Genomic DNA, 19941 nt, shown 5'->3' with positions numbered 1-19941 from the left:
CTGATGTTCTTATGTTCCATTAGTCTGCTGGACTAATTGATCCCAAGCATCATCAGTTATAATCACTCTTTTATCTTCCACACATAGAGAGACCAATAGCTGCACCTTAGCTCATGAACTTTTAAGAATCCAGGTGCTACTCATCAAAGTAAGGTGCAGACATTGTTTTTGTGGACCGTGGCATGGCAGTTGACCATGGTGTCCCCTGCGACTATTAACTGAAGTATTTTCATAGTAATTAATAAATAAAAATAAGTGACAAACTCTGGTCCAATGGTGAAGAGTAGATGGAGTGCAAACTCTGATAGAACTTCGATTTTCTGATGCTTGGACTGAGTTTGCAAAGATGCGATGAGTTTTCCATGTGGATTATCATGTAGAAAGTACGGAAGTGAGACTAAGTAGGACCCAGCTGTTAAGTAATGTGACAGATTGGAGGTGGCTGTAGCATAAATGAAAAGGAACTAGTAAATTTGAGTTGTAAACCAGGATTGGATTGTGAATTTTGACCCTGGTCATGTGTCTTCTTGGTACTTCTTAAATTGTTGTCCAGACCTGGCCATTCTGGCTCCATTTTAGTTCAGGAAAACACAAGTGCTTATAGATAAAATAAAAGTAGAAGTTGGAGAAAAGTAATAGTAACTGTCTTTCCCATCTCCACTGCTCTCTGCCTATTTCTAGATTATAGATTCCTGTTCAGCATTTCATACACTGAAATGGTGATGGAATAAAACAGTTACTGTCTCATGTCATTTATTTCGTACCGACTGGAGGCAATGTACTGTGTTTGTCACTCACACCATTCTATAGGCCTTTCTCACATTGGTCACTCTGAGAGAGGCTGTAAAATTCATCTTTATTGGAAAGAGGAAAATAGATCACAATAAATTGCAAACACATCAGGGAATTTACTCATAAGCAGCAGGAGAGAATCAAAGCGAGTTTTCATGTAGAAAGAAAGCCACTGCCTGAAAGGAGCGCTCGGTGGGAAACAGCAAACCATAAAAATACGGAGGTGTTGCAAGAGATTTGGAAATAGCCAGCGATGTCAGCCCATTGTGAATGCGCTAGATGGCTTAGGGTCTGTGCAGATGGTATCCAGAATAATTTGAACAACCCTTCACTTAGTTAAAGGATAATAAAATGGTGACTATGGCAGCATGTGCCAGTGAGATCATAGCCAATTATTATTTTTTTTTCCTTAAGAATTAGGACTGTTGTAAATGTCTGAATGAAGAAAATAAGCAAAATGTTTCTTTCCAGGATCTTTGGGCGATATGAAAAATAATGGGTGGAGATGTGGAATGCTTAGAAGGAAATCTGTTCAAGATACTAGGAATCATTATGTATTGTTCACAGAATTATTGTAGCTATTATTTTGGTTACTGAAAATCCATGTATTTTAAAGTATAGGGATTATCTTATGGAGTATTCCATTAAACTGATGTTTACTAAGCTTCATCTATGTTTCCCCTACTCTGCCAAGGTCTAGAGAAAGTGGAGATGGAGAACTGGAACTTAAGATATGTTTAATACAAGAGGAAAAAAAGCATACACACATCAGAAAAAAAAAAAAAAAGAGTAAAAAATAACAAAGACGTATTAGTGCCAGACCATGCAATATAGGTAGACAGGGTCAAAAGGAAGTGTGATCTGTGTGGGTGAAAGGTAATAGGGGAGAGGAAGGAATTAAACTGAACTATTAGCATTATTTCATGTGGTGAGTTGTGAAATTGATCCCCAAATCTATTAATTAAACAACAATGATTTTTAAATTTGCTCTATAAAACAACTCAGTTACTGCAAATAATGTTCATTATAATGTAAGTATATGGATCATCTGCCATTTACTATTTGGTGGTGTTGATATTTTCAGTGCTGAAAGTCCTATTTTTAATTTTCCACATATATTTATTCACACAATTTAACCTTTTTTCACCATGATTAGATTAATTCCACTTGTTACTTGTTATGAAGCACAGTACTCCCTGCAGTATGAGTTGGGCTGCTAACCGCAGGTCAGCAGTTCAAAACTACCAGCTGTTCCACAGGAGAAAGGTGAGGCTTTCTGCTCCCATAGCAATTTACAGCCTTGGAAATCCTATACAGGGTCACTATGAGTCGGAACCAACTCCATAGCACACAACCACCACCACCACCATATGGAGTAGAGTCCTGATGTAGCACTGTAGGATAAGCACCAGACTGCTAACCACAAGGTTGGCAATTCAAACTCACCAGCCATTCCTTGGGAACCCTGTGCAGTTGGAACCAACTCAACGCCACTTAACAAGAAACATAATTTCTAAAATGGGAAAAGTGAGAATTGTTATCGTGATTGAAAAGACCCATGACAGAGAGAAATTTCAAAGTATTTAAAATGTAATTTGATACTTGGAGTCTTGGTGTGGTGTTGTGTGATAAAACTCTGAAACATAAGGTCAGTTTCAATCACACGGTTGGCAGTTCAAACTCATTAGTTGCTCCTTGGAAACCCTATGCAAGGTTGCTATGAGTTGGAACCAACTCAAAGGCACTTAAAAACAACAACAACATGGAGTCTTTATTATTATTTTGTCACATAGCAATCACCTGGTATTTCACCCTTGATATTGTTGTTAAGTGCTATCCAGTTGGTTCCAAACCATAGTGACCTTGTATAGAGTTTTCGAGGAGCAGCTGATGACCTTGACCAACTTACATTGCGGTTCAAACCGACTTTGCGGTCCAGCGCATTAACCCACAATGCCACACCAATTTATGAACTCTTACCTACAGCCTCTTAAGGAGCTCTGGTAACGTAGTGGTTACGAATCGGGCTGCGAACCACAAGGTCCGCAGTTCGAAACTACCAGCTGCTCCGCGGGAGAAAGATAAGGCGATCTGCTCCCGTAAAGATTTACAGCCTCGGAAACCCTGTTCAGGGTCGCTATGGGTCGAAACCGACTCGACAGCACTTAACATCAACAACAACAACAACCTACAGCCTCTTAATCATGGTCAACATTTAAACCAAGAAACCATTTTATTATGTGCGAATATCTGTGGATACATTTTTTCTTGGATTGAGCAAAAGAAATAAAGACTTTCATTTTGAAATGAGAAAGTAAAAGTAAGTTGATTTTTGTGTTAATTTACAGATAAAACTATCTGTTGTGGCAGTGCTGGTTTGCTTATTTTCTCTCATGTTGACCAAGAGAAAGATAGCAAGTGGAATTGCTAGTCAGTCATTTTATCTTTGTACTACTTGAATGTGGTAGTTAAAATTATTTTTCACACTTTATCTCAGTAAGATTGGGATGAGGAAGTCATGTCTCTTAAATAGCTATTGATCGTGTATATGTATACAGATAGTTTAAACTATACACATTCATTGTTAAGTTCTAGCTCACCACTCATTCCTTGGAAACCCTATACAGGGTCACTATGGATTGGAACCAACTTGACGGCACTTAACAACAAATTAGGCATATTGCAGAGCATGATGTGGCTCAATAGAATAAAGTTTGGACTGCAAAGTCTAGCCATTCTGGCTTCTAAGGAGCATTCTGGCTGTGCTTCTTCCAACACAGATTTGGTTGTTCTTCTAACAGTCCATGGTACTTTCAATATTCTTCTTCAATATCATAACTCTAGTGCTTCAATTCTTGTATGGTCTTTTGTATCCCTTGTCCAACTTTCACATGCACCTGAGTCAACTGAAAATCATCTGAGTCCCTGTAAATGCCTTAGAATAGTACCTGGCCATAAACAAGTGTTATTGATTAAATTTTATTCCTTATGTATATGTTGTTGTTGATGGAAGGTGTTGTCGAGTCGTCTCCAACTCATAGCTACCCTATACACAACAGAACCAAACACTGCCTAACCCTGTGCTATCCTCACAATTGTCATGCTCTCATTGTTACTGCCGCTGTGCCATTCCGTCTTGTTGGGGATCTTCCTGTTTTTCACAGACCCTTCACTGTTCTAAGCATAATGTCCTTCTCCAGTAACTGGTCCAAACCTTCTGGCTGTACTTCTTCCAAGTCTGATCTGTTTGTTCTTCTGGCAGTCCATGGTACTTGCAACATTCTCGTCCAATGGTGTAACTCAAATAATAATACAAAGCTCTAAACCCTGAGCCTGTGAGCATGTCTTTGTTGAACAGTAGGTGTTGTTGTTGTTGTTGTTTTAATGTTAACAGTTAAGTCAACATGAGGTCATAATGGTCTAGCCTGGTTCCAATCCAATCTGAGTGATTTATAAAAGAGGTTGAGAAGACACACAAAGAAACAGAGGGAAGACAGTCATGTGAGGAGGGAATGGTTCTGTAGCTGTAAACCCAGGAATTCCTGGAGTCATGTGAAGCCAAGAGAGACCAGGAAGGTTTTCTTCCAGAGCCTTTGGAGAGAACGTGGTTTAGCCAGTCCCCTGAATTCAGACTTCTAGTCTCCAGAACTCTGAGACCATTCATGCCTGTTCATATAAGCCACTCAGATTGTAGCATTCTGTTACAGCAGCCCAAGAAAATGAATATAATAAACATTCTAGAATGTGAGCTATTAATAATGTTGCCATTAATAATGACTATTATTACAACTTGATGATGTACTTTTTTATTTCACAGTGGTAAAAAAACAGAATGCTTTTGCATTCCTTCCTTGAAGAAAACTTGCATCGCACCTCTTATATGCCAGGAGTGTGTCAAGTCTTAGTAAAATAAATGAAAAAGGCTCTCAATTCAGAGATGACATACCTGACTGTATCAGTAATTAAATATACTCAAAATATAGACAACATTGATCCTTTCTAGTCATATGCGTTATTTGAATGGTAGTCCTCTGATTGCCCCCTGTCATAGAACACCATGTCAGTTATTGGGATGTGGCAAAATAGCACCTCAAGTTGTTCATTTAAAAAGACAATGTTCATGTCTGATCATTTACCACGGAAAACATATACAAACTTTGATTTTACCAAACATCCCAGAGACAACACACACAGAAAGTTGATGCTAATAGACAAAAAACAGGACGCCTCTAGCTTAATTCTGTACTGACAAGGCCCCTGAAACTTTGAGTGGAAACCTCCCTTCGACACCTTGCGCCATTCTCCTCTTAAAAGGCTTTGTTGTCAGAGCAGCCCATTTACTCCAAGCCTCCAATGGATGGATTGCATCAGCTCCTTGTCTCTCCTTTATGTTAAATTGGCAAATAAGCACTAAGATGAACAGTGTTGGGCAACAGTGGACAGATCCCCAGTGGAGAGCCAGTCTCTAGACTGAGCAAGTGACTTCATCCTTCTGAACCTTATTTACTCTTCTATGAAGCAAGTGGGAGCCCTGTTGGCACGGTGGCTGCAGCTCTTGACTGTTCACGAAGTATCCGAGGTGGGAACCCACCAGCTGCTTCCCAGGAGAAAGATGAGGCAGTCTACTTCCTTAAAGATTTGCAGCCTTAGAGCCATTATTGGGCAGGTCCATTCTGTTTTAAAGGGTCATTATGAGTAGGAGTTAACTCAGTGCTAGTGGGTTGGGTCAAACAAGAGACTGCTCTAAAATCCCGTGACGCCATGCTTGCTTCTCTGAACCTCAGTTTTCTTTTCAGTTCCTGGAGGTGCAAACAATGGCTATTAATAAAACAAAAGAAACGTGTTTTTTACCAACCCAGGGGCACCTCTGAGACAAGTCTTGACCATTTACTTCCAAAAGGACACAGCCATGAAAATTTAGGAAGGAGTTCTACTATGTAGAAATGGGGGCACCATGAGTTCAGGTTGGCTTGAGGGCCCTGCTTTGGTTTCGTTTTCTTTTTTTTCAGGTAAGAATAGACCTTCCCTGAGCTATGCAAGGATTCCATGAGCTGCAGCCTATGGAAGTGCCCGGGAAGCTATACAGACCCTGTCAGTATTGCTATTCACGGAATGACACTAAACCCACTTAGGAGTTCTCTTGGGTGATTATAAAACTTTTTTGTGCAATTTAGTTTTCATAAATGACAGTACAGTAAAAGCAATATGCTCTAGTGCCTAGGAAGTTCACCAAGATTGAATGGAGAACAAACGTAATTTTATCAGTGTGGAATTTTTCTTAAGTTCTCTCCCCACCATAGCAGTTAAATGCCATTTCTAAAGTATTTAGGAGGACAGTCTCATAGAGTTTTCACCATTCATGTGAAAGTTTAGCTGACTTCTGGGAAAATAAGAATGCCTGAGAATGAACTGTTCTTCTTGCAGGGGAGATAATGCCACTGTTTTAAAACCTTTATGAGTTAATACTGAGGGGCCTGGCATAGGGGACCACCAGAGTCAGAAAGCCTTAGAGCTCTGGTCTCGTTCGACAGCCAGTTGTGTCACAAAGCACTTTGCATGGAATGAAGAGGTAGGGGATATGGTGCATATGGCCCAGAAAGGATTTAATCGTTTTTTGAAATCTCAATTTTGAAGACAAAATCCTACCCTTGCCTGAATCACTGGGAACTATATTTACACTGCCCCCACCACACATGAGAAAGAAGCTATAAAGAAAATAGTAAAAGCCAAAATATATTGGACAAGTGAGTTTACGCCACTGTATATGAAGAGGCAAATCCAATCACGATTCTACCAGAGTAATACCCCTACTGACTTTTATTATTCCCTCATGTTGCCTGTACGATATATTCTGTTTGTTTGTTTGCCTGCTTTCTAGCCCTATGAAGTTTATGGCCCTCCAGAACATTTGCCATTTTTTATCTATTTATTTTCCTCCCTGGTTAGACCCGCTCTTTTCATAACATCCTTTAAGATACAGAAGAGAGAGGGCTGTGGCTTTTCTCAGTTCTGTAGTCATCACTTTTAATACTCTGTGTTGGTCAAGTTGCTTCCGACCCATAGAGACCCTGTGTAGGGTTTCTGAGGAGTGGCTGGTGAGCTTAAACCACCAACCTTGTGATTCAAAGTGACCTTGGAGTCCAGCGCATTAACCCACCGCAGCCAACTGACCTATCTACCCACAGTCCGATTTTGTAAATAAAGTTTTATTGGAACAGAGCCTTACTTGTTCATTTGTATGCCGTCTTGGCTTCTTTTGCCCTTTAAGGACAGAGCTGAGTAGTTGTGACAAAAACCACATGGCCCCCCAAATTAAAATATTTAGTCTCTGTTTATTTTTTAAAAACAGAATAAGAGTGTCAATCTCTTTTGCAAATAATTCAGAAGGAGAGAATGAACTAATCATCATTTCTATTAGAAATATTTTTTAAATCAGAGAAAAAAAAAATGTTCTTAGACCCCAGTTAGCCAGAAGTCTTTGATTTCTTCAAACTTTTAAAATTCTCTAAGCAGATTCATCATACATTATTTGTTAATGGAAGCAATAAACTGATTAGGCTGGGCTTTATGGTTGATAAAAATCTCCTGTTTGGTCCAACTAAAGTAGCGTCCCTCACTGAACAGTCATAAATAGGACTGTGGTGCATTGTGCATCATAAACCTCTCTTCTGAAGTTTACTGTGATGTAAGTAACACTCTCTTGTATTTATGACCTGCAACATTAGGATACTTACATGTAATTTATGAGACAAATGAGTCAAGTTCTCCAGTGCCATGCTCACATTTTCAGGGTCCTGTATCAAACAGGCTCCCCTGTCTGACGAGTATTTGTGTTATGAGAGGAAGTAGTCTACTAGGTTTATTCAGGAACATTTTGTGAAATAACTTTTTTCAGTTAAGGGGAAAAAAAAAAAAAAGATGAAATCTGTGCTAGTCCAAAAAAAGTCTTAAAATATGATTGTGTTGTTTCTAAAATGCTTTTATTCTACCTTGCCTATGTAGGATTGCTGTTAATTTCCGACTTATAGCTATAAAGTCCTGGTGTGGTGCTGTGGGTTAATGTGCCAGACTACAAAGCTGTTTGAACTGCAAGGTCGGCGGTTCAAGCTCATCAGCTGCTCCTCACAAACCCTACACAGGGTCACTATGGGTCAGAACCGACTCAACGGCACTTCACAACAACAACATAGGGTTTCTGAGGCTTTTTGCATCTTAGTGGGAGTAGAAAGCCTCATCTTTCTCCCATGGAGCAGCTGGCGGGCTCAGATGAGGACCTTTTGGTTCATAGTCCAGTGCTTATCGAGTGCTCTTAAAATGCATTGATCCCTGGTGATGGGTTCAATTAACTTTGTAAGCAAAATTGTCTGACTAGTTGTGTTTTGTTTTGTTATCCTTTGGATATACTGTATTCCTACTTAGTTTTAAATGAGCTACTATGGCACATAGTTAGGTACTGTGAACAAAGGTGTGCCACCTTATAATAGCTGCAGGAATTTTGCATACTTCATTGTATGTGATTATGTACCAGTTAAGGATAAGACAATAACTGCTTTTCTATTGTTTCCACATCTGTGAAAGCTCAGCTCAAGTCCCCTCCTGCTCTGAGCTTTCCTCCAGGACAAACCCAATGCTGCTCTAACTGCTGTTACACTAAAAGACTGTTCTGCACAATTAACACTGAACCTTATGCTACCCGTGAGTCTACTATATGACACGTCATTTAAACCTGCCTTACAGTCGTGTGAAATGCTGATAGCATATGGTATTACTCAACACCCACCCCAAACGATATTGAATATAACTAATGGAAGGAAAGATAACCATTTAGTTATTCTTTTGGACTCCAGAGGTAATCAGAGTAAATAATATTTATTGAACACTTCCTCTTGGCCCTGGTGTCCTTGTGGGCTTGGTATTGGGCTGCTAACCACAAGGTCGGTGGTGAAAATCCCACAGTCACTCCAAAAGAGAAAGATGAAATGGTCAGTTCCCGTAAAGGCTTAGTCTCAGAAACCCTAAAGAGCGTGACTATGAGTTTGGTTTGGTCTGGGGTTTTATTCTTTGCCAAGCATTAGTTGTCTCATTTTATCTTGTAAGCTGCTTACAATGATGACATTATGACTCTTACTTTACAAATGATAAGTGGAGGCACAAGGAGGTTAAGCAAATTGCCTGAGATTGCAAATCTAGCAAGAGGTAGATTTACACCTCTGGAGCCTGAACCTGCCATGGAAATGCTAGCCAGTGTAAGCACTGTAGGTGTCTAAGGGTTAAATCTTACATCGATTGGGTCACAAGTAATGTACAGAGATGGTTCTTACAGCTTAAGAATGTATGGTTTCAAGTAATCAAGTTATGTGTAAAGATAATAAAAATACACCTTTCAAAATATACTTGGAAAACTCTATTTGAACCTTGCCGTTGATGTTGTTGGCCATCTTCAAGTTGGGCCCAGATGCATAGTGACTCTATACAAAACAGAATAAACTTCGGCCCAATCTACAAATCGGACTGTTGTCATCGGTAGGGTGTCATTGGCGGTTTTTAAAAGTAGATGGCTGGGTTTTTCTTGCTAGTTCTTCTTAATCTGGAATCTCTATTGGAAGTGATTCAGCATCATAGCAGCATGCAAGCCTCACTCTCCACTTACAGACAAGTGAGAGCTATGCATGTGATACCTTGGCCAGGAATTGAACCCCGGTCTTCTGCATGGAAAGTGAGAATATTACCATTGACGCATCCTTAAATATATTTAAGAAGAGCTCCAGGAAGTAAGCAGGTTAGTAAATGAGCACTGTATCATGATTGGAATATGGTGGGTGAATCCAGGCAAAATTAAACTCACAGAGACATTTTAGAGGATATGATTCGTAAAAGTCCCTTTGAGGTCCTTAGAAAATGCAGTAAATGGACTGTCCCCAAATCTTCCTCCTCCGGAGCTGGAAGATAAAATGGCTATTATAATCATGGGTCACTTCAAGTTCAATGGAACTTACTCTCTGAAAAAAAAAAATAAAAAGGCCAAGTAAAAAAGTAAGCTTTCCATCTATGGTCAGTAACAAATGCTTGACCTACTTCATGATCTTTTTTCTGGGGTTCAGCTCATTTCCATGCTGTCCAGTCTGACATGCCTATAATGATAGAGAACAGGAATCACCAAAGGATTCCGTGGATTAGCACGTCTGCTCTGCAGACAGACAGCACTTCATTTAAGTGGCTTTCTGGCTATCTCCATTGCGGATCTGATGGAAGGATTTAGCTTAAGAGTAAAGGCTGTAACCCTTCATCTGTGAGATGGAGCCTTGGACCAGAAACCACCATCCTTTTGCATGATTGTTACGCAGTCAGCATTGTAGCCCATGATGACATTTACATTGTTTCTGTCCCGCATCAAATACCAAGATAATAACGACATTTCTTCATCACTCATGCATTATAATTTTCCTCTCTATTAATTCAACAGGTTTTCATTGCCTATGGGAGAGAGGAGTAATTCAAAGGCAGAATTCTATTAATTTTGGAAATCTGTGGTGAACGGAAGAATTAATGGATAATGTGGGAGAACCGGCCAGTGCTATGTTCACTGTTATCCTTACACATACATCTTACAGTGGCTGAATTGGGATGTTTTTATAGGTCCACTTAGATAGACACGGTTTGTCTCAGTTATTTAGTGGTGCTGTCGTGGAGATACCACCCGTGTCTAGCTTTCAGAAACAGAAGTGTATTCTCTCACACTGTAGGAGGCTAGAAGTCCAAATTCGGGTTACCAGCTCCAGGGGAGGCCTGTCTTCGAAAATGCTGTAGAAGGGCTTGTATCCTTTCACCATCAGAGGACCAGGCATCCCGTGGAGAGTTTCACATGTCCTGGCATCACTCTGCCCCTGAGTCTAGAAGGGTGGCTGTCAATGTAGGGACTCTGGGACCAAAGGATGTGCTTGGCTCCTGGCTCTCCTTTCGTGTGAGTACTGAGGTCTCTTTGATCTCTGCTCACTTGTTTAACCTATTTTATATCGCAAAAGAGATTGATTGAAGAAACAGCATAATCCAGTAGATTGTACCATTAACCTCTGAGAGGTTAGGATTTACATTACAGGATACTTACATCAGATCACAAAGTGGAGGGTGATTATGTAATACCAAGAAACTTGATCTAGCTAAGCTGACACATATTTTGGGAAGATACAATTAAACCCATAACAGGATCTTTCGAGTTCATAAGACTTTAATTTAATGATAGTAACAACAACAACAACAACAACAACAACAAAACACATGATTCAAAATTGAATGTTTCTTTTTTTAACCAAAATTGTGGATGTGAACCAAAGCTTAAGGACATTGGATGAGCAGAGACAGCATCCTGGGAGTTGGATTCAATGGTCCAAGGTACCTGAGACCAAAATAGAGAAAAGGGAAGAAAGTTTGAATAATGTAAATGATGAGATAATTAAATGTAGTGCTCAACTAAATGGAGAGCTGTCAGAACTGGAACTGACTCTATGGCACTTAACAACAACAATAACATATGCATCATAAGGAGTCCCTGGGTGGGACCAAAGGTCACCACTCAAATACTCACCTAAAGATGGGTGGTTCAAGTTTACCCACACGCATCTTGGAAGAAAAAACCTAATAACCTGCTTCTGAAACAGCAGTCATTAGAAATGCTATGGAGCATAGTTTTAATGTGACATACGAGGATGGCCATTAGTCAGAGTGTACTCAACAACAACTGTGTTTGTGTGTGTTTAAGGGAATTATTTTCAAGCAAAAGCATGAAACAACCCAAGTGTCTGTCAACATGAGAATGGATAAACAAATAGTGTTAAACGTCTACAAGGTAACACTACAACCCTGCAAGAGAAAGTAGCAAACCAATAGCATTGACACAGATGAATGTCAAAAACATGGGGTCCAAGAGTTCAGGTACTGACAGAGTAGAAACTGTATTGTTTGTTTTGTAGGAAAGGCACAGTTCATCCAGATGGTAGAAAGAAGATCAGTGTTGGCTCTTGTCTAGATGATGCAGTAGGAAATTACTACCACGTTTTACAACAACAACAACCAAACATGTCCTGACCCATGGTGACCCGTGTTACAGAGTAGAACTGTTGCATAGGGTTTTCTTGGTTGTAATATTTTGAGAAGCAATTCAAAAGCACTCAGAGATTCTTTGACTCTTTGAGTGGGTTTGAACCAACTAACCTACAATCTTTAAGTTAGTAGTTGAATGCCAACTGCTTGTACCACCCAGAGACGTCTAACTACAAAGTAACCACAGTAAAAGTACTTTTAAAAAAATTGATGTTATTTTCAAAAATTTCTTTCACATCGATCTTTTTTAGATGATCTTCACTTCAGTTGCTTATATTTTGGCAAGATGTCATTATACACTACTGTGATAGGTTACATTTCTGCTTTATACAAATCCTTGTAGGAAACTCTGACTATTTCATCCTCTCTTTGGTAAGTGTAGTTTGTTCTTTTTAAAGTCCCTCTCACATCAAGGCAGGATTTGACCGTCTATGAGCAAAGAACTCTGCACTCCAAGATTGAAGAGTTGGCTTTGCCATCCGCTAACAACAAGAGTTTGTCAAGTTACTGAACATTTTGAAATCTCAATCGCTGTGTCTTTAAAAATGGGGTTTAACAAAACGCTGTCTGTAAGTCATTGCGAAGATTAAATAAGATAATGACTGTGAAGCACTCAGCACCATGTCTCGTCTATAATCAGCTCTCAGTAAATGGCAGCTGTTCCATTTGTGTCTCATTTCTGAAATCTTTGTCAATGTTCCCACAATAGAGTCGACCCACACTTCATCCATTATAGCACTTGCCAGTTACTGTTTTGTTGGATGGTAACCTATTTGCTTCTCTTTCTCTAATGGGAACACTTCAAGATCATTACGATTGTGTCTCATCCGTTCCTCTATTCTCAACAAGTAGCATCACAACTTGACTGATTCTGAACCAGTGTAGGAACTCCATCCTTGAGTTTAAACAATCAACTAACTTTCCTTTTGACTTGATGCTTTTCTTCTAAATGAGCTATGCTGGAATCAAAGCCTTGTTGTTGGACTAAATTCTAAAGGCTTGATTGTTGTTGTTGTTGTTAAGTGCCGTCGAGTCGGTTCCAAATCAGGAGCAGTTGATGGGTTTGAACCACTGATCTTTTGTTTCACAGTTCAGTGCTTATCTTCCTTTTATAAATATGAAGAGTTGTGTAAGGGAAAGCGGAGATGAACAGAGAAGAAGCAGCAATCTGATGTCTCTCCCCATTCTGTTACAGAAATGAAAAGTCAGAGTGAAGTCCCGGGTATTACTCTAGAGAACACTTAGGCAACCTTCATGGATTTTCTAAAGGGATGGGTCAAAGGTAGAAGACGTGTATATATTTTTTAGACTTTTTATTGTGAATTGAGTGAAGGTTTACAGAGAAGGGCATCATTTTACATTCAACAAATCATACGCTTTGTTTCATCTCAATGACTGCAATCCCCTCCATGGAACAACAGTTATCCTGCTTCCTCCCTGTGGGTTCTTATTTCGATTCCATCCTCTTTCCATCCTTTCTCAACTTTGTCGTTAAGTAAATGTTGCCTTTTTGATCTTGAATGGTTGATCATTTCATGGTAAGGAGTTCTGGTGTGATGTTGTCGGTTAACGTGCCAGACAGCAAAGCCATTTGAACTGCAAGTTGCTCCTTGGAAATCCTATACAGGGTCGCTATGGGTTGGGACCAACTCGATGGCACTTAACAACAACAGAAACAATGCCTTACTAATAGTGTTATCACCCTATATACTCATGTACTGCTCAGCTGAGAATTGTGCTACAGGAATTGTATTTTAGATCTGGAGAATGGTCAAGGGCTAAAAGCTCAGATGATCTAGATAAGTCCTCTAGTCAGATCTGGTGGTGGTGGTGGTGTGCTGTGGAGTCTGTTCCAACTCATCGAGACCCTGCACACGGTTTCTTTACGGGAGCAGAAAGCCTCATCTTTCTCCCGCAGAACTGCTGGTATTTTCGAACTGCCGACCATGAAGTTAGCAGTCCAATAAAGAGTCGGCACCGACTCAATGGCACCTAACAACAACAATAACTCTACCAGAGCTCCTTCCAGTCTTATCTAGATAAGCAGTATTGTTGATGTTGTTGTTCAGTGCTATTGAGTCAGTTTCAACTCTGTATAAGGTTTCCCAGGAGTGACTGATGGGTTTGAACTGCTGAGCTTGTGGTTAGCAGTCCAATGCCACAATAACATTCTTAGCTAACATTAAAAACATAATTATTAGATGGGACTGTTGTTGTTTTAAGTGCCTTTGAATCGGTTCCAACTCATAGCAGCCCTGGATAGGGTTTCTGAGGAACTACTGGCAAGTTTGAAACTCCAACCTTGTGATTCAAACCGACCTTGTGGTCCAGGGCTTTATCCTACAGTACCACATTAGGATAAGGTTGTTGTTGTTGTTATGTGCCGTGGAGTCGGTTCCAACTCATAGCAACCCTGTACAGGGTTTCCGAGGTTGTAACTGTTTACGGGAGCAGAAAGCCTAATCTTTCTCCTGTGGAACAACTGGTAGTTTTGAACTGCAGACCCAATTCGTAACCGCTATGCTACAGAGCTCCTTAGGATAAGTAGCAGTCCTTAAAAATTCAACTCCTTTTACATGCCATGAATTTCAACACTGTAGCAAAATATATAGAAAGGTATTTGTCTTTTAATTACTGAATGTAGTCAGCTTGCATTCCTTTTTTTCTTTAGGTGGAAAAGCGTTTCACATTGTGAGTTTCTTGGCTTATTCTCCAGTTTTGAGTCCAAAGGTAGATAAAATTGAATTAATATAAAGCACAGAGGACTTTAAGACAATGCTTCTCTTCCTTCAGAGCTGAGATAGTATACAGGATGTGGCATGTATTTGCAGTACAACTCACCTGCCCAGTTTCCCAGCAGTGGTTGAGATCTATCTGGAAGGTTCAATTTGCCACCCAAGAGGCTGCCATTCCGAGAAGGCGATGTATGGGAAATAAATATATAAATCCCCTGCTAACATAAGGAGCTCTGGTGGCGTAGCGGTTACGAATCAGGCTGCTAACCTCAAGGTCGGCGTTCAAAACTACCAGTGGTTCCCTGGGAGAAAAATGAGGCTTTCTGTTCCCATAAAGATTTACAGCCTCAGAAACCCTGTGCAGGGTCACTATGAGTTGGAACCATCTCCACGGTACTTTACAACAACATCATAATAGTATATGGAGTCAATCGTATGATGTAGAGACAAGATGTAATGATGTCTTTGTGCCCTTGTCATACATTGCTTTTTGTAAATAAAAATGCTTTTCAAAAAGTTCATTTAAAATAACATTGCAGTTACGTGGACCTGGTTCATGTGATTTCTCTGCCACTTAGCACACAGTCATGGGGACCTCCAGCATCTACATGTTTCATATGAAGGGCATGTTTAAAGGGGGATCTGTAATGCCCCTGTGTTTTAACTGAGGGGTGTTTTTTTGTCCTATATACTCTCCCAGTACATTCTTTCCAATGTGTGACATGTTTTTTAAATTTTTCAGTGTATCCTAGAAATAGAGGCATAAGTAAATGAACTGTAAATGTTTGGTATCCTGTAAAATTAGTTTCAAAAGTATGTTTTTTAAAAAAGGATAGTTACAGTGGAGGAACACTGTACTCTGAAGTAGCAAAGACCAGTGTTAATCAGTCCTGCCTATGGGACCTGGAAAAAAGGCATTTTTACATGTTTCTCAAGATCATAAAGGTAGTGGTTGGCGAAGGCAGAATTTGAATTCTATCTGTTGTTCAAGTGTAGCATCCTGAACTTACTAGTTTCTATGCCATCCCCTTTTCGTTTTCTCTTATTCCCATCTCACATAGCTGTTATATGTGGTCAATGTTTACTTCATCCACTTGCTGCTTCACCTCACTCATCTCGATTATACCATGAATGATAATACTTTCTGTTTAAGGCTATGGGAAGGACTGAGCTCTTGAGTGCTGAGTGAATGGATGTACTAATGTTCATGGACATTAGTTCCATATATGATCCTCCTTGTTATTTTTTCCTATGGCATCCATTATTCCTAAAAGAGTGCTCCTACTAGTTTTCCAATAAGGAGCTCTGATAGCGTAGTGGTTACGAATCGGGCTGCTAACCTCAAGGTTGGCAGTTCAAAACTACCAGCTGTTCCAAACTACCAGCTGTTCCATGGGAGAAAGTTGAGGCTTTCTGCTCCCATAAAGATTTGCAGCATTGGAAACCCTGTGTAGGGTTGCTATGAGTTGGAACTGAATCAATGGTACTTAACAACAACAACTAGTTTTCCAATAATAAATGATGTGCACCCAAATAACATTCATCTAGTTTCTGCCATAAATATACTGTTGAAAAATCTGTCCAGTTTTTATTATAAAATATCCTGGTTGTTTTTTCCTGTTATATAAACTGCTGTGTAACAAACTGCCCCAAACATAAGAGTTTAAAGCAGCAACCATATCTAATTTGCTTATGAATCTGTAATGTGGGCAAGAATCACAAGGACAGCTGGCTTCACAAGACGCCACTTCTCGGGGTGGCTGGAAGGCAGGGAGCTGGCTTACCCAGGAGACCAGCTAGAATTTGGGTTAGATTCATTGATTTCAAGACCTAAATCTGACGTGAGTGTCCTCACACTATAATGACTGGGGCCACGATTGAGTTGCCCAAGAAAAAGTCAAGCGTAACTTCTGTTGCCTTTTCTCACTTTACCCACTTTTTAAATTTTTTTAAATTAACAGCAAAACCTAGTAGCCAGCTCAATTCAAAGACAGGCCCACTCAATTCAAAGAGAAGGGAATTAATTTGTCTCCACCCTTCTCTGAGAGCCATACCAAAGATGATACGGTTATGTTTGAAACCTTCCAGAGTATTTAAAGCTGCAACATCTTAACTATTCATATATTAATGTCATTTTAATCAAATATTAATACTTGTGTGTGTGTGGTATGATAGAGAGAAAGAGAGTGGGAAAAAACCCCAAACGCAACACTTAAAGTTAAATTATCCTGGATGCCTTTAATGGAATCTACATCATGACTTCTGTTTAATGGGGACTTTGATGGTTTGTATTGGTTTTGCTTTTCCTCTGTATTTTAGCCTTTCTCTCTAAGAAAACAACAACCACAACAGAAAACAAGACTATGAAAATTCTCGGTCACAGCTCTGAGGTTATGTTTTGTACAACATCGCTAATCATTTTGGCAGTTTTACAAAATAGCTCGAAAATTGGCAGGAGGCAGGTTACAGCGGGAGGCACGGATACAGCAGAGAACACACGCTCTAGCATCCGAATCTAAATCCACATTCTGTCTGAATTCTGACTCTGCCGCTTACTCCCTGTCTAACCTTTGGCAAATTATTTAAATACCCAGAGCTCCAGGGTTTTCAACTGTAGAGTGGGGTTGCTAACATGTCTCTCTCGGGAGTGTTGTGAGGATTAAATAAGATATTGTTTGCAAAACCCCTAACTTCAAGCTTGGTGTATTAATCATTCTCCCTTCAGCTTTTTAATGTAACAAACATAGATCAAAATATTACAGTTCTACAGATAATGGTGGGGGGGGCGCTAGCCATAAACCCTGGGGTTAGTAGTCCAGGGCAGTGCAACTATTAAGTTAATTCTGACTCATCATGACCCTAAAGGACAAAATAGAACTGACCAGTAAGGCTTCCAAGACAATCAGTCCTTACCATGGCCTCATCTTTCTCCTGCAGAGAACTGGTGGGTTTGGAATGTTGACCTTGCAGTCAGTAGCCAAACGCTTAATCTATCGTGCCACCAGGGTATACAGATAGAAGTATTTCTTTAGAAGAAAACATTGCCATCGAGACAATTACCACTCATAGTGACCCTGGAGGACAGAGAAGAACTTTCCCACAGGGGTCCCAGCCTCTAAATAGTTACACAAACAGACTCCACATCTTTCTCCTTTGGAGCAACTGGTAGGTTCATACTACTGTGTTGTTATTGTGTGCTGTCGAGTTGATTCTCATTCATACAGGGTTTCTGAGATTTGCTGCTGGGTTGGAACAGCTGGCCTTGAGGTTAGCAGTCCAGTGCTTATCCTACAGCTGCACACCATGGCTAAAATTACTGTTTTTGTTAAATGCCATTGAGTTGGTTCCAACTCATAGCGACCCTGTACAGAGTTTCAGAGGAGCATCTGGTGGGTTTGAACCACCATCACTGCCATTAACAGTCCAGTGCTTATTCTACAACACCATACCAAGACTCCTAGGTTGCTGTTGTTCTAAGTGCTGTCAGGTTGGTTCTGACTCATAATGACTGGCTAGTGGATTTGAGACACTGGCCTTGCTACATCAAAATTCCATTGTTGTTTGCTGTTGTTAAGTGTCGTCAAGTTGGTGCCAACTCAAAGCGACCTTGTATAGGGTTTCCGAGGAACAGTCAGTGAACTTGGACCACCGACCTTGTGGTTCAAAGCAACCTTGCAGTCCTGCACATTAATCCACAGCACCACACCAGGTCTCCAAGACTCTGGTAGATGCATTTAGATACAAATGTGCATACAGGCACACAGAGTCATTTTAGACTGAAATACAGATATTCCTCTGGCATAAGCAGACATCTTCTAACATTTGTTTTCTGAATGTCAAGACTTAAGACCATACTCTCCTGGGACAACTCAGGCAATTATAGTTTACAAAAACCGTGATCTGCTTCTTAGTGAGGGGAGTAACGTCTATGGTCTTAAGCTTGCAAACAGCTCTCTAAGACACAACGATGGGTCTCTGGTGGTAGTGATTATGTGCCGTGGAGTCGATTCTGACTCATAGTGGCCCTGTATAGGGTATCAGAGGCTGTGAATCTTTATGGGAGCAGAAAGTCTCATCCTTCTCCCACGGAACTGCTGGTAGTCTCAAACTTCTGACAGTCATCTTAGCAGCCCGACTCATAACCACTATGGAAAAAACATAACAAAGTAACCAAAAGATCAGAGAGGAAACAAGTCTACATAAGCCACACCCTCATCTCACTGAGACCAGCAGACCTAGATGACTCCCAGGTACCCCCACTGACCATTCTGACTGTGGTCGTAATAGTTGGCCCCAGATAGAAGCAGGAAAAATTGGGAACAGAACTCAAATTCTTAAGGGTTAAAAAAGAAAAAAAGAGAGACAAACTGGAAGAGTAGTGAACAAGAGAGTGGCTTCTGGGACTAATGTACTGAGACAGCCTTTACACTTACAACCAAGTCTGTAGCCTAAGGTCACTTTTTAGTGAAATAGAAGGATAGATCACAATGTAAAGCGAATCACTGTTAAGATCAGAGTACTATTTAAAAACCATCAATATAATACTAAAAGGTCAATAATTACTCAGAAGCAAATATGAGGAGATAAGGGGGCAGGGAAACAAGAGTACTAGACGTGAAATAAACAGAACACAACAGAATGGTGACATGTTGTGATGAATGTAACTGAATCATGTCAAGAAACAATTTGTATACAATGTCAAACGGTGACCTACTTTGTGACATAATGTTTCATTCAAAACTTGTCTTTTAATATTAAACTGTAATGACTACATAGAGATCGATAACCCTCTGTCCATAAATAAACAATTTGATCTGTCTTAATCGTCTTTTCCCTCAGTCTTTCCAAGGCATCAGAATAAACATGACACCACGATTTCACAATAACACCTCACTCTGGAATACATATTTATATGAGACCTATTTGGCTCTTTTTGCAGAGGCTCTTCTCGTATGTCTGAGTGGATTGGAAGCCAAGCATTATGCCACATATTCAATGATTTTCACTTTTAATCCGTGTATAATTCACAAGTTTATCACATGAAGCTGTCATAAAGCTATTACTTTAACTTACACTGATGATTATTATAAGTCAGCTTAATAGGAAAAAGGAATTGAGGTTGTTCTTACTATCTCAATGAGGATTGATTTGAGGGAGAGACAGTAATAAAACAAAAATATGCTGGGGAAGATTTAAAATTTAGGTTTTCTTTTTTCTTTTCTTTTTTTTTTTTAACTTGTGTACTTGACATTTTATCCTCAGTGTATTAATGAAGATGATTTTTGCATTTCATTTTCACGGCATTTATTTTGTGATT

At 39.9% G+C, this 19941-nt stretch overlaps 1 protein-coding gene and 1 pseudogene across 1 annotated transcript in view; one reads left to right on the top strand and one right to left on the bottom strand.

Moving 5' to 3' along the window:
* Window positions 1–19941, top strand: part of GPC6 (glypican 6) — a 1623644-nt gene that overhangs the window by 877146 nt on the left and 726557 nt on the right. The window lies entirely within an intron of this gene.
* The window catches only part of LOC102815006, a 167219-nt pseudogene continuing 157899 nt past the window's right edge, over window positions 10622–19941 (bottom strand).

The sequence above is a fragment of the Chrysochloris asiatica genome, unplaced genomic scaffold (assembly GCF_000296735.1).
Source record: "Chrysochloris asiatica unplaced genomic scaffold, ChrAsi1.0 scaffold00005, whole genome shotgun sequence".
NCBI classification, from domain to species: domain Eukaryota; kingdom Metazoa; phylum Chordata; class Mammalia; order Afrosoricida; family Chrysochloridae; genus Chrysochloris; species Chrysochloris asiatica.
The sequence above is the reverse complement of the archived record's forward strand: the minus strand, read 5'-3'. Positions and strand labels throughout refer to the sequence as shown.